Source organism: Lygodium microphyllum, chromosome 26 (assembly GCF_053477565.2).
Source record: "Lygodium microphyllum isolate KBCC chromosome 26, Lygodium_microphyllum_v1.1.10, whole genome shotgun sequence".
Lineage (NCBI taxonomy): Eukaryota > Viridiplantae > Streptophyta > Polypodiopsida > Schizaeales > Lygodiaceae > Lygodium > Lygodium microphyllum.
In genome coordinates this window covers 3,503,663-3,518,464 of record NC_141160.1, presented here as the reverse complement: position 1 = coordinate 3,518,464, position 14,802 = coordinate 3,503,663, and positions in this window count along the sequence as shown.

Genomic DNA, 14,802 nt, shown 5'->3' with positions numbered 1-14,802 from the left:
AATCCTACGAGTGTATTGAGCTTACCTTGATGCAGATATGAGTTTCCTTCTATCTCGCACTGTTGAGATATCGAGCTCCACTCGTGATATGCCAGGGTGACCATTGTGCATTTATGTCACCGACTTGTCAGTTGTTTACATATGCGGTTGGTACACCGCCCATGAATAATAGCTAGATGACAACTATCCTTATCTACTCTAGTTCGTGGCTCAGTTAGTATGCCACCTTAGTTAGTTGAGTTTGGTTTGAGACCCATATATAGGGTTCTTCTATTTTTATGTACTTGAGTTCTTTTGGCTTACACAACTAAGAAGAGAAACACTGTTTTCAGCCTCCACCTTTGTGTGTATTCCCCCATTGTGCAAGCAAGAAAGCTACAAGTGAGACTCCTTCCTTCTCACCCACAATCTTGACATGGTATCAGGGCCTTGTTCGTGGTAAGGAGCTCAAGAAAGCAAACCAAGTTTGCGGTGTTCTGGTAAGAGGACCACTGTTGCTTTCATTTTTTCTGTTTTGGGAGCAAGTCTCTACAGGTAGCACAGTCGGGAAGTACAAGAGTGCATTGTCTCAGATTGAGACGTCCTTCGCGGTGTAGCAAGAGGGCAGTATATGCTGCAGGAGAAGGCTTTAGCACTTGGTTGCTCAGTTTTTTTGATTTGAGGCCATTTTGGGGCCTGTTTTGGAGGCAGAAGTTTTCTGCACGCACTCAAAAAAAGGCCCTGTTTTATGCTGTTGAGATATCGAGCTCCACTCGTGATATGCCAGGGTGACCGTTGTGTATTTATGTCACCGACTTGTCAGTTGCAGATGCGGTTGGTACACCGCCCCTGAATAATAGCTACATGATAGCTATCCTTATCTACTCTAGTTCGTGGCTCAGTTAGTATGCCACCTTAGTTAGTTGAGTTTGGTTTGAGACCCATATCTAGGGTTCTTCTATTTCTTTGTACTTGGGTTCTTTTGGCTTCCACAACTAAGAAGAGGAAAACTGTTTTCAGCCTCCACCTTTGTGTGTATTCCCCCATTGTGCAAGCAAGAAAGCTACAAGTGAGACTCCTTCCTTCTCTCCCACAATCTTGACATGGTATCAGAGCCTTGTTCATGGTAAGGAGCTCAAGAAAGCAAGCCAAGCTCGCGGTGTTCTGGTAAGAGGAGCAGTGTTGCTTTCATTTTCTGTTTTGGGAGCAGATCTCTGCAGGTAGCACAGCCGGAAAGTGCAAGAGTGCATTGTCTCAAGTTGAGACGCCCTTCGCGGTGAAGCAAGAGGGCAATATATGCTGCGGGAAATGGCTTTAGCCCTTGGCGACCTTGTTTTTTTTATTTGAGGCCATTTCGGGGCCTGTTTTGGAGGCGGAAGTTTTTTGCACGCACTCAGGAAAAGGCCCAGTTTTATGCTGTGCAGCCACTGTTCTACAGGTCGGTGAATAGTTACTGTAAAAATTGCATTGTATGCTTGTGCGCAAAGACATTGGGAGTTACAGAATCATCCCTGTTGCCTGTTGATGCAAAATCGTCACTAGGAAGTGACTGTGTGATCAAATACCACTTTCGCCAGTTTTGCAGATTTTCCCTTGTGAGGGTGAAGCTGTGGTTTTTGCAGTGACAGAATTTTTTGCAGTCTTCTGTAATGGCATCTGATTCTCTTTCACAGATTGTCACTGAAAAGCTTGACAAGAACAACTTCCAAGCATGGAAGTTTAGAATGACGAATTTCCTTATGGGAAAAGGATATTGGGAATTTGTTGCAGGAAATGAAGAAGAACTAGTTCTTCCTGATGTTCCCAATCAACAGGAAATGCATGCATTTAAAGCATAGCATGAGAGAGCCAGGAAAGTTATGTATTGGCTGTCTATCAGCATTTCAGACTCCATGATTGTGCATATTCAGGATGCAAGTACGCCAAAGGAGGCATGGGATACTTTGTCAAAAATGTATAGCACAAATACGCAAGCCAGGAAAATGCAGCTCAAGCAAGAGTTGCACAATGTGCAAAGAGAAAATATGAGCATCAACGACTACCACATGAAGGTGAAGAAGATTGCAGATGCACTTGCTTCCATTGGGTCACCAGTGGAAGATGATGATTTAGTTTCCGTGACCTTGAATGGTCTAGGAAAGGATTATGCACAGTTCCGAACATCCATTTCCGTCCGTGAAAGATTTCCTGATTTTGAGGAGTTGATTGCTCTTCTAATTTCTGAGGAGCAGAGAAATGGTGGTGCATCTTCTTCAGGAGGAACTTCAAAAGAAGCTGTCTTCTACTCAAATGCTGTAAGAGGTAGAGGCAGAGGTAGAGGAGGCCGATTTGGAGGCCGTGGCAGAAATCAGAATATGCAGCAAACTCAAGAAAACCAGTCCTATGGAGGAGGACGTGGTAACTCTAGAGGCAGGGGGAGCCAAAGAGGTCGTGGTGGATGGCAAAGAGGTCAAAATGCAAACAGTAATGTTGAATGCTACTACTGTGGTAAAATGGGTCATATGGCTAAAGACTGCTATAAAAAGCAGAATGACATCATGAATGGAAAACTGCAACAAGGGAATTATGCATCTTCTAGCAAACAGGGTGATGACAGAAATGAGCATTTGTTCATGGTGCAGCACATGAACAATTCTGTGACAAGTGCAGAAGAAAGCAATGATGTATGGTATGTTGACTCAGGTGCATCAAACCACATGACAGGTCATGCGGAATGGATGGAGGATGCAAGAAAAATGGAAAAACCAGGATTTGTGGAGACTGGTGATGATACTGCACATCCTATTGTGCAGATTGGAAAAATTCCCTTGTCTATGCAGGATGGGAAAAAGAAATACCTGTCCGATGTATTTCATGTCCCGAATATCACCAAGAATCTGGTTTCTGTTGGTCAAATGGTTGAGCAGGGATTGCAGGTCAGATTTAATCCTCATGGATGCTTTGTTGAGGATACGAAAAATAAAGGTCGCTTGATAGCAAAAGGAAAGAAGAAGGGCAGAATGTTTACGTTGGATGCAGACATGCCTGAATTGAGTGCAGCAATGTTTGCACATGGGACCGGTGTAGTTGGAGATATTGATATCTGGCATAAACGCATTGGTCATGTTAATGTACAGCGACTTAAATCAATGCAGGCCCAAAATATTGTTGCAGGATTGCCAAAATTCAAGGTTGCAGAAATGCATAAGGTATGTGAAGCCTGTCAGTTTGGAAAACAGGCAAGGAAACCATTTCCTAGACATGTTCAAGAGAGTGAGAAGCCATTGGAATTAATCCACTCTGATGTGTGGACTACTAAAGCTGCATCTCTTGGAGGCTGTCATTATTTTGTCACTTTTATTGATGACTATAGCAGAAAAGTTTGGGTGTATTTTATGAAAAAGAAAAGTGAAGTGTTTAGGCATTTCAAAACCCTTAAAGCTATGGCTGAAAAAGAAACAGGTATGCAAATAAAATGCCTAAGGTCAGATGAAGGGGGAGAGTACCTCTCAAATGAGTTTGCAAAGTTCTTGCAGGAGCATGGCATAAAGCAGCAATATTCATGCAGTTATACCCCACAACAAAATGGAATTGCAGAAAGAAAAAATAGGCATATTGGAGAGGTATCTCATGCCATGCTCAATGAAAAAGACTTGCCAGATTTTTATTGGGCTGAAGCAGTTGCTACAGCAGTCTACATAATGAACAGGACTCCCACTGCAGCAATACATGGAATGACTCCAGAGGAGAGGTATACTGGTAGGAAACCAGATATTTCTCATTTGAAAATTTTTGGTTGCATTGCCTATGTACATGTGCCAGATGAGCTGAGATCCAAGTTGGATCCAAAAGCTGAGAAGTGCATCTTTATTGGTTACTCTCTGCAACAAAAAGGGTATAGATGCTATAACCCTTCTACTCGTAAGTTTACAGTGAGCAGAGATGTTATTTTTTATGAGATGAGTAGCTGGTATAAACCAGTAAATGTGATTGATGATGTAGATGCACAAAATGGTAATGCTACATAGAATTCACAGCAGCAGTCACAAAATATTAGTGGACTTGGAGCGTCCTCTAGCAGTGGTTCAGATTCTTCACCATGGACAGGCAGATTGAGATCAGGAGAATCTTTTCAAAGTAATGTAGATAGTGGTATGCAGGTATCACGAAAAGGAAAAGAGAAGGTTGATCAGCCCATGTTTGATGTGAATGCAGGTCACTCTTATGTGGATGGTGAATCCAGTGGCTCAGAACAGAGCATTGATGATGAGTTGGGTATTCCTTCTATTGTTACACCTGGAGTAAGGAAGACCAGGGATGTTTTGAGAGCACCTGGGAGTGAACCTACTTTGCGCAGGTCTACGAGAGCTAGGTATCTTGTGGATAGGCTGAAATATGATGGATTTATAGCCATTCACTATGCATATATGGTTAAAGTGATACAGGAACCAGAACCCACTTCTTTTGAGGAAGCCATGGGAAAAGAAAAATGGGAGAAAGCCATGGATGAAGAAATGGATGCCTTGGAAGCAAATACTACATGGGAGTTAGTACCTTTGCCTAAAGGTAAGAATGCAATTGGCTGTAAGTGGGTTTATAAGGTGAAGCACAATGCAGATGGTTCTGTGAACAGATACAAGGCAAGATTAGTAGTCAAGGGATATGCACAAACATATGGCATTGACTATGAAGAAACATTCAGTCCAGTTGTAAGGATGGCAACTGTAAGAGCAATCATTGCTATGGCTGCATCAAAGGGATGGTCTTTACATCAGATGGATGTAAAGAATGCCTTCTTGCATGGTGATTTGCAAGAAGAGGTCTATATGGAGCAGCCACCAGGTTATGTGCATGCTGTTCATCCTGAGTTTGTTTGTAGGTTGAAGAAAGCCTTGTATGGCTTGAAGCAAGCACCTAGAGCATGGTCTGACAAGATAGGACAGTATCTTGTCACTATTGGCTTTCAGATTTCCAAGGCAGATTTCTCACTTTATGTGAGAAAAACAGAGAAAGGTATCATGCTACTTGTCATTTATGTTGATGATTTGATTATGACAGGTGACAGTGATGAAGATATCCTTCATGTGAAAATGCTATTGAAGCAGAAGTTTGAGATGAAGGATTTGGGAGAGCTGCGTTATTTCTTGGGCATTGAGGTGATTAGATCACCAAGTGGGATACAGCTCTTGCAGAGGCAGTATGGATTAGACATGCTGTCCAAATATGGGATGACAGGCTGTAAGCCTATTTCAGTTCCTTTGGAGCAGAATGTGAAGCTGAGCACAGATGCAGGTGAGCTTCTAGAAGACCCTACTATGTACAGACGCATAGTAGGAAGTTTGATTTATATGACTATTACCAGACCAGATTTGAGCTATGCTGTTGGATTGGTAAGTCAGTTTATGCAGGCTCCAAGGAAACCGGATTTGGATGCGGCTAGACGCATACTCAGGTATGTGAAGTCCACATTGCAGTATGGACTATTTTATGAGACTGGGGTTCAGATACAATTGCATGGATACACTGATGCTGATTTGGCTGGTAGTATTTCTGATAGACGATCTACCAGTGGATATGTGTTCTCTTTTGGGAGTGCTGCAGTCACTTGGAGCAGCAAGAAACAGCCTACAGTTGCCTTGTCGAGCACAGAGGCTGAGTACAGGGGTGCAGCAATGGCTGCATGTGAGGTGGCTTGGTTGCATAAGCTACTTTATGATATGCATCAGTCTACAGATGGGCCAGTTGTCATTTATTGTGACAACATGAGTAGTATACACTTGGCAAATAACCCAGTCTATCATGCTAGAACAAAGCACATTGAGGTGCATTATCACTATGTGCGAGAGAGGGTTTTACTAGGTCTTATTGATCTAGTTTATGTCAGCACAGAGGATCAGGTAGCTGACATATTTACGAAGGCATTGGGCGCAGAGAAGCTGCGCAAGTTCAGAGACCTGCTCGGCGTGCAGGAATTGGCATTGAGCTCGAGGGGGAGTGTTGAGATATCGAGCTCCACTCGTGATACGCCAGGGTGACCGTTGTGTATTTATGTCACTGACTTGTCAGTTGCAGATGCGGTTGGTACACCGCCCCTGAATAATAGCTACATCATAGCTATCCTTATCTACTCTAGTTCATGGCTCAGTTAGTATGCCACCTTAGTTAGTTGAGTTTGGTTTGAGACCCATATCTAGGGTTCTTCTATTTCTTTGTACTTGGGTTCTTTTGGCTTCCACAACTAAGAAGAGGAAAACTGTTTTCAGCCTCCACCCTTGTGTGTATTCCCCCATTGTGCAAGCAAGAAAGCTACAAGTGAGACTCCTTCCTTCTCTCCCACAATCTTGACATATGCTATGCGACCATTTTTCTACATGTCGGTGAAAAGTTACAGTAGAAATTGCATCGTATGCCTGTGCGTAGAGACATTGGGAGTTACAGAATCATCCTAGTTGCATGTTGATGAAAAATCATCACTAGGAAGTGACTGTGTGGTCAAATACCACTTTCATCAGTTTTGCAGATTTGCCCTTCTGAGGCTGAAGCTGTGTTCTTTGCAGTGATAGAATTTTTTGCAGTGTTCTGTAATGGCGTCTGATTCTCTTTCACAGATTGTCACTGAAAAGCTTGACAAGAACAACTTCCAAGCATGGAAGTTTAGAATAATGAATTTCCTTATGGGAAAAGGATATTGGGAATTTGTTGCAGGAAATGAAGAAGAACCAGTTCTTCCTGATGTTCCCAATCAACAGCACATGCAGTCATTTAAAACATGGCATGAGAGAGCCAGGAAAGTTATGTACTCGCTGTGTATCAGCATTTCAGTCTCTATGATTGTGCATATTCAAGATGCAAGTACGCCAAAGGAGGTATGGGATACTTTGTCAAAAATGTATAGTATAAATACGCAAGCCAGGAAAATGCAGCTTAAGCAAGAGTTGCACAATGTGCAAAAAGAAAGTATGAGCATCAATGACTACCACATGAAGGTGAAGAAGATTGCAGATGCACTTGCTTCCATTGGGTCGCCAATGGAAGATGATGATTTAGTTTCTATTACCTTGAATGGTCTAGGAAAGGATTATGCATAGTTCCAAACATCCATTTCCGTCCGTGAAAGATTTCCTAATTTTAAGGAGTTAATTGCTCTTCTAATTTCTGAGGAGCAGAGAAATGGTGGTGCATCTTTTTCAGGAGGAACTTCAAAAGAAGTTGTCTTCTACTCAAATGCTGGAAGAGGTAGAGGCAGAGGTAGAGGAGGCCGATCTGGAGGCCGTGGTAGAAATCAGAATATGCAGCAAACTCAAGAAAACCAGTCCTATGGAGGAGGACGTGGTAACTCTAGAGGCAGGGGGAGCCAAAGAGGTCGTGGTGGATGGCAAAGAGGCCAAAATGCAAACAGCAATGTTGAATGCTACTACTGTGGTAAAATGGGTCATATGGCTAAAGATTGCTATAAAAAGCAGAATGACATCATGAATGGAAAATTGCAACAAGGGAATTATGCATCTTATAGTAGAGAGGGTGATGACAGAAATGAGCATTTGTTTATGGTGCAGCACATGACCAATTCTGTGACAAATGCAAAAGAAAGAAACGATGTGTGGTATGTTAACTCAGGTGCATCAAACCACATGACAGGTCATGTAGAATGGATGCAGGATGCAAGGAAAATGAAAAAACGAGGATTTGTGGAGACTGGTGATGATACTGCACATCCTATTGTGCAGATTGGAAAAATTCCTTTGTCTATGCAGGATGGGAAAAAGAAATACATGTCGGATGTATTTCATGTCCCGAATATCACCAAGAACCTGGTTTCTATTGGTCAAATGGTTGAGCAAGGCTTGGAAGTCAGATTTAATTCTCATGGATGCTTTGTTGAGGATATGAAAAATAAAGGTTGCTTGATAGCAAAAGGAAAGAAGAAGGGCAGAATGTTTACGTTGGATGCAGACATTGCCTATAGCAGAAAAGTTTGGGTGTATTTTATGAAAAAGAAAAGTGAAATTTTTGGGCATTTCAAAACTCTTAAAGCTATGGTTGAAAAAGAAACAGGCTTGCAAATAAAATGCCTAAGGTCAGATGGAGGGGGAGAGTACCTCTCAAATGAGTTTGCAAAGTTCCTGCAGGAGCATGGCATAAAGTAGCAATATTCATGCAGTCATACCCCACAACAAAATGGAATTGCAGAAAGTAAAAACAGGCATATTGGAGAGGTATCTCGTGCCATGCTCAACGAAAAAGACTTGCCAAATTTTTACTGGGCTGAAGCAGTTGCTACAGCAGTCTACATAATGAAGAGACTCCCACTGTAGCAATACATGGGATGACTCCAAAGGAGAGGTATACTAGTAGGAAACCAGATATTTCTCATTTGAAAATTTTTGGTTGCATTTCCTACGTTCATGTGCCAGATGAGTTGAGATCCAAGTTGGATCCAAAAGCTGAGAAGTGCATCTTTATTGGTTACTCTCTGCAACATGCAGAAAGGGTATAGATGCTATAACCCTTCTACTCGTAAGTTTACAGTGAGCAGAGATGTTGTTTTTTATGAGATGAGTAGCTGGTATAAACCAGTAAATGTGATTGATTGTAATATTTCCGCACACTGCGTACCGTAAATATTGACTTCCCGCACGCCGTGTAAATCCTATGCAAGGGTATCCCCTACATCATATTATTAGTAGCTTAATCCATACCATTCACGCTCAAAAATGAGGCCTCCACATTGTAAATTAGAGGCTGGGGTTGAGGACCGTAAAAGTCGCGAGGGAACACCCTTTTTGAAGGGGCAATTGGATAAATTTTAGGCAAATTTTTTTTAATTATCCCTTCCCCCAGTCGATGCATGGCTGGAGGAGAGGGAGTGTGGGGAGGTATGGCCTAAGGAAGAGTGAGTAGGGAATGCATGAGGAGGGAAGGGCATGAGTCCTCCACGTGGTGGAGCTTCCCTTTCCCCCCCTGCCTATATGAACTCCCGTTAGGGAGAGAAGAGGGGGGAAGGGACGGTGCTGTGAGAAGGAGGAGAGGACGCTGCTGCCCCGCCGTTGGGGAAAGGAGGAAGACCAGGCCATCGCCGTCGTGCAGGAAGCCGCCGCGCTGCCACCATAGTCCGCCGCCATTCCGCCCTCTTCACGGCGACCCCTTCCCAATCATTGGATACCCCCCTGGACGTGCTGCAGGCCCAGAAGCTTCTTAGAAGCTTCTTAAGAAGCTTCTAAGGATTAAGGCCATAGGCCTTGATCCTACGCGACTTCGCGGTTTTGAATCCGGTTAGGGAAATACCTATTCCCACGCAAGGAGAAGATAGCGATCCCCTAGCCGTCTCGAAAAGCGAGGGTAAAGGAGTCCGTAATCACGACTACAATGGCTCCCAAGAAGTTGCAAGGTGCGACTGCGGGAGGTTCATCTCCGAGCATACAAGTGGACATCTCCCCGAGCCCACAAGTCCAGGTTTTTTTTCGAGTTTATTCTCGCATAAAGAAATGTTTAGGCGCGCTTAATTCCATAAGGAAGAACGCATTTTACGCTTATTTTTAGTGCATTGTGGCAGCGTTAAAAATACATTTGATAAATTATCTCTTTAAACATTGGATAAGGTTGATGCATGTCATGAAATTGAAACGGTTGCATTTCGAGAGTTGTCCGCCTTAGAAGACTAGCTGCATGTTGCTATTTTGGAACATTATCAAAGTAATGAGTCTAAACATATATTACTTAGGGCAAAAAAATGAAGTTGATAAGTGCATTTGGTTACTAGACATGGTAGGAATAAGCGTGTGCCGCATTTTAGGCAACATTTTCCTTGTAATGATTCATGAGGAAAAGTTAACACCCATAAGATATTATCCGAAAAGAAATAGAAGAGTACGAAAATGATCTTATGGACTTGCAAGTAGCATGTAACATGGAATAAGTTAACACTAGCCTTAGTTTGGTATGAACTTCATTAACTACATTGTAGCTAGGGGAAAGTTGCGTGTTGCATAGTCATCATGCAGAAATTTCATTCATCAGGAGCCGTATTTAGGAAAGGTTGCATGGTTTATCAAGCATGAGATTCTAAAGTGTAGACAACAAGGTTGTAAGCATGATTATTTGATGTAAGTCCTAGTAGGTCCTAGGAAAGTTAGTATCCAGATTATCATGCATTTTTACTATACCAAGGAAAGATAGAGTTATTGAGAACCATGTGATGCGTAGGAGCAATGAATCACATGTTTACATGTATTGTGTTAGTTGCAACTATTTTTCCTCTTTTAGATCTAGTTTATTGTCTTTAGGAAGGATTCATCCTTGTCGCGAGACAAGCATAGTGAATTACCCAAATCACCTAGCCACAAAGGAATCATATGGTACGATAGACACCCCAAACACTAACTAGGGATTAGCACGTTAAGGATTCGGCCAAGTTTTCCCATTGTCGCTAAGTCAGAACCTTCAAACCCAATAGTCCTGACCATATTCCCAAAAATGTTGGGCTAATTGGATGCTCATGTAAACAATAATCTAGGATTCCTACCTTATGGACCAAGCGTTCAAGATGATGAAACTCGATTTGAGTTGGACTAAACGCTGTCGATTTAGTGAAATTAAGGATGGGTGGGTAAAAAGACACCCTAAACCCTCCTTCTCGTCTGAAGTTAATTCCGTGACCTGAATACGCCATTCATTAGGTGAAATGATCTCTTAGAATGGAGGCGACACTTGTGCAATAAATTGCAACGTCACTTAGCTTTGCGGTTTGATCATAAGAAGTTTTGCCATTCCGTGGATTAAGGTTGGCAGGCTCTTGCGCCAGTTTAAACTCGCAAGGGGAAAAGGGTAGTCGTCCTTTTACTCTATCCTCATTAGGGAAACTTTGTCAAGTTAAGGGAAGCTAGGCATTTGCTTGGACGCAAATGATTAAACAATAAACTAAAGCGACATGGTCGCCAGAATTTACCATAAACCAAACCTAAAGTATTGACAGGGTATGACCCTAGCCCAAGGACGATAGGAATCTTGCCAAGTTGCAATTGACTCCGGATCGAATGCGGGTTGCATTCAGAGAAAAGGAGTCACTCCTTAACAGTTTGCCAGCTAAAACGACCACTGGAATTGATTGTGCTTGTAACAGTTTAGAAAGCACTGTTTGCATTGTTTGCTCAATGAACTAAAGGATGAAACGATATCTAAATACTTCAGGTTGAAGGCCTGAAGGGAGAGGCAGCTTCAGTTACCCCCGACTGCCTGCCTGACCCTAACCAAGGGGGTTGTTAACCGCGCCGGGGACGTGGACCGAACCTGCCGTGAGAGGTCTCTCCGTTGAGTTCTACTTGGAGCAGGAGGACGCTTGGGTGCCAGAGGGGGCTCTGGCCGTAAATCCCTCGCCTTCCGGGCCCTGCACAAGAGGCTAACGTGACTCGGGATTGGATCTCGAGGCCCGCATACTAGTCTACGGGCAGAAGCTTGGATTAGTGATCCCTGGTGGATTACTGGATAGCCTTCGGGCGGATTATGAACAAGCCTACGGGCGGAACTCCTTGTATTTCAAAGATAAAAGGATAAAATGATAATAAAGAAGTTGTTTGACATTGTTTTCTTTATGTCCTGTGATAAGATTACGTGAAGGAACTAGTGCTTAACAGGGCTAATCAAGGAAGCTGTTTGTTATATGTCAAATTAATGTGGTAGGTAATTACATAACTAAAACAAACCGAGGAAAGTGCGGAGGATGGACCATGGGTCCAACCTATGGATGGGTGGTCCCAGTCAGCCGGGAACTTTTCTCAAAAATCTTCAACGAACAGAGGGATGATCATCATCGCTGAGCAAATAAAGAGAAGGATGACTTAGATTTACCTGTTACCCGATTCACGCTGTTTTAGGGGAACGGAATGGGACTATGCCTTATGGCAGAGAGGTTGAGCATGGCATCCCTCTCGTTTCCCATTCTCCTTGAACCAAGTGCAGCGTGAATCCGCTTCGGACCTGGCGTTTCTGCGTAAAGTAGTTCGCTCAGGTCTGACGCTAGTTGCTGCTAGCTAATGACCAAACTAGAAAACCTTAATTCCGATCGATCCTAAGTGGGAAAAGGCCAGGACACTTCCGCTACGTGGCAGACGCGGAAAGACCTAGATTACAAAACCCGTAACATTCCATGGGAGTGCCGGGCGGAGTTCTCTAGACAGCCTTTCCGATGGACTGCCAAGACGTGTCCTAGAGGATTCTAGTGGACACGTTACAGTTGGTATCAGAGCCGACCAACAATGGAATTGTTTTCATAAGATTTCATTAAAAATGAAGTAAAGAAATTGTTCCTGTCCAAACATTTCCTCATCTTCAATACTGTCTTGCAGAACTATGAAGCGTGGAACAAGTTTTTGGTGTTCCGGATCATGTTTATGACTGCAATGCATTCTCTGCATTATAGGCAGAGAATTGAAATGATGAACATCCTGGAGCAGATTTACAATCCATCACGTCTATATATAGAGCGAAGATGGACTGGGTCTTCAGGAATCTATTACATAGCTGCCCACCGGTTCGCTTATCTACAGACCAACCTGAAGAGGATCAAGTGGTTGGAAGATTTGAAAGTCGTGAAGCTGTTCATTTTTGTGGAAGCTCACGTAAATTCGACTTTGCATATTCGAGGTCGGAGAGTTGAACTGAACTCATATGTATATGAGGAAGTAACCCGTGTAATCCCAGCTGATAGGATTAAGGTATTGGGCCGCCATGGGAAGTATGGATTCCAGCGGAAAGGATATCTTGAACTTCCGATGAATTATCGATTCCTAAAGATTCATGACCCAAAACCCTACTATTACACAGTTCCTGTAGACAAATCCAATACAATGTTGTTCTCCCCAAACTAAATGTAATGATTGGATTATCATCACATGAGAAGTTGTATGAGGCTACGCCATGTAAATATAAATAAGGATTTCTTTTATCAATATCCGATTGTGTATCAGGGTTGTTGCAAAAAAAGTTAAGTAGCTTCATGATTTACGAGATAGCTAAACTAAAGATAAGCTAATGTCAATTATCATACAATAATGTTAAGAAGACTTTTATCCAGGCACAACCCCAGGTACAGGTTCCAAATTCACCCCCTACATCAAGTACTACTGTGATCCAGGAGAAGAAGTTCCTCCTCAAACAGATAAAGCCACCCGAGTTTGACGGGAGAGGCAGATTCGTCCAGTCGGATGCTGAGATTTGGATTGAATCTATGGAGGACTACTTCGAAGCAGCTGGTACTGCACCTACCAATCAGGCCATGCTCGCTAAATTAAAACTCACCGGTGAAGCCAGACTATGGTGGAAACAATGGTGCAGGGATCAAGGGATTTTAGAGGGGTCCGTTACCTGGGAGAAGTTAAAGCAAGCCGTGCAAGGCAGATATTTGCCACCTGCATATCGTACACAGAAAATGAATGAGTTCTATGAGCTAAAACAGTTAGGACTCACCCTTGACGCATACTACTCTAAGTTTGTCTCACTCTTAAAGTATGCGCCACAGATGGACACGACACAGCAGGTGTCCAAATTTTGCGCAAGCTTAAATCCACCTGTAAATACCCGTCTCGAATCTATGCGTCCATCAGATCTTCAGGATGCACTCATTCGAGCGGCACCTATAATTCAAGAAGTGCAAGCTAAACCAAGGGGTATTAAAAATTGGTCTTATAGCGACCCAAGCAGAGGGGCATTCAGACCCCAGGTTAAGAGAGTTCAAGGCCACAATCAGGGACAAAGGAAGAAAGCAAGGACAAATAACATCAACAACTTTGTTCCTACTCATGGTAATGGCCGAAACCTCCGATGCTTCCACTGCAATGAACTCGGTCACTTCAAAAAGCAATGCCCCAAGCTCAGTGAGGGACACCGTCAAGGTGCTGGCCGCGGTCAGGGAGCCGCCACCCGTGGGAGAGGAAGAGCTGCCTGCATTATCAATAGGCAAAGATGTGAAGCAGAGGAAGAGGAAGATCCGACTATGGAAACGGAATTCAAAAGAGCGACGGTCCATGCCGCTTTACACAAGAAGGGGCCGAATCGCCAGTTCTCGGTGATTCAAACACCGTCGGACTATCAAGGTAAAGGTTTCAAAACCTTGATTGATTGTGGCAGTACACATTCCTTTATCTCACCAGTGTGTGCTAAGAGATTAGGAATAGCCACCGTAGAAGCACCTACCCTACTTGTGGAATTGGCAAACGGTCGTGAGGTAACTTGTACTAGGCAAACTGCTAAGGAGGAGTTCTATCTGGGAGGAAAGAAAACCTCAGTCAAATTCAGAGTCATGAACTTAGGCATCCATGAGTGTCTACTCGGGATGGATTGGCTTAAGCCTAATGACGCTCACATCCACTGTGGAAAGGGTCAAGTTTCCTTTCGAAACTCTGAAAGAGAGTTTGTTACAACTCAAGGTGAGGCAGGAGTGCCAAGGATCCAGTTAACCAAAGTATCGCGGATCATAAAAGGGGTTAGGAAAGGATTACCTGTTTACTTGATCAAACTCAACAAGTTAGATCAAAAGCAAGAGTCTCATGAGGGACCCTCTTGGCTAAAAGAATACGCTGACGTATTCCCTGAGGAATTAACTGAACTTCCACCTCCAAGAGAAGTTGATCATGAAATAAGGCTAATACCTGGAGCTGTGCCAATTGCAAAGAGACCTTATAGAATGTCTATTCCGGAAGTTATTGAGTTGAAGGAACAACTCAAGCAACTGTTAGATCAGGGTTACATCCGGCCTAGCAATTCACAATGGGGAGCTCCAGTCCTATTCCAGAAAAAGAAAGATGGGACACTTCGACTATGTATTGATTACCGTGGGTTGAATCAATCAAC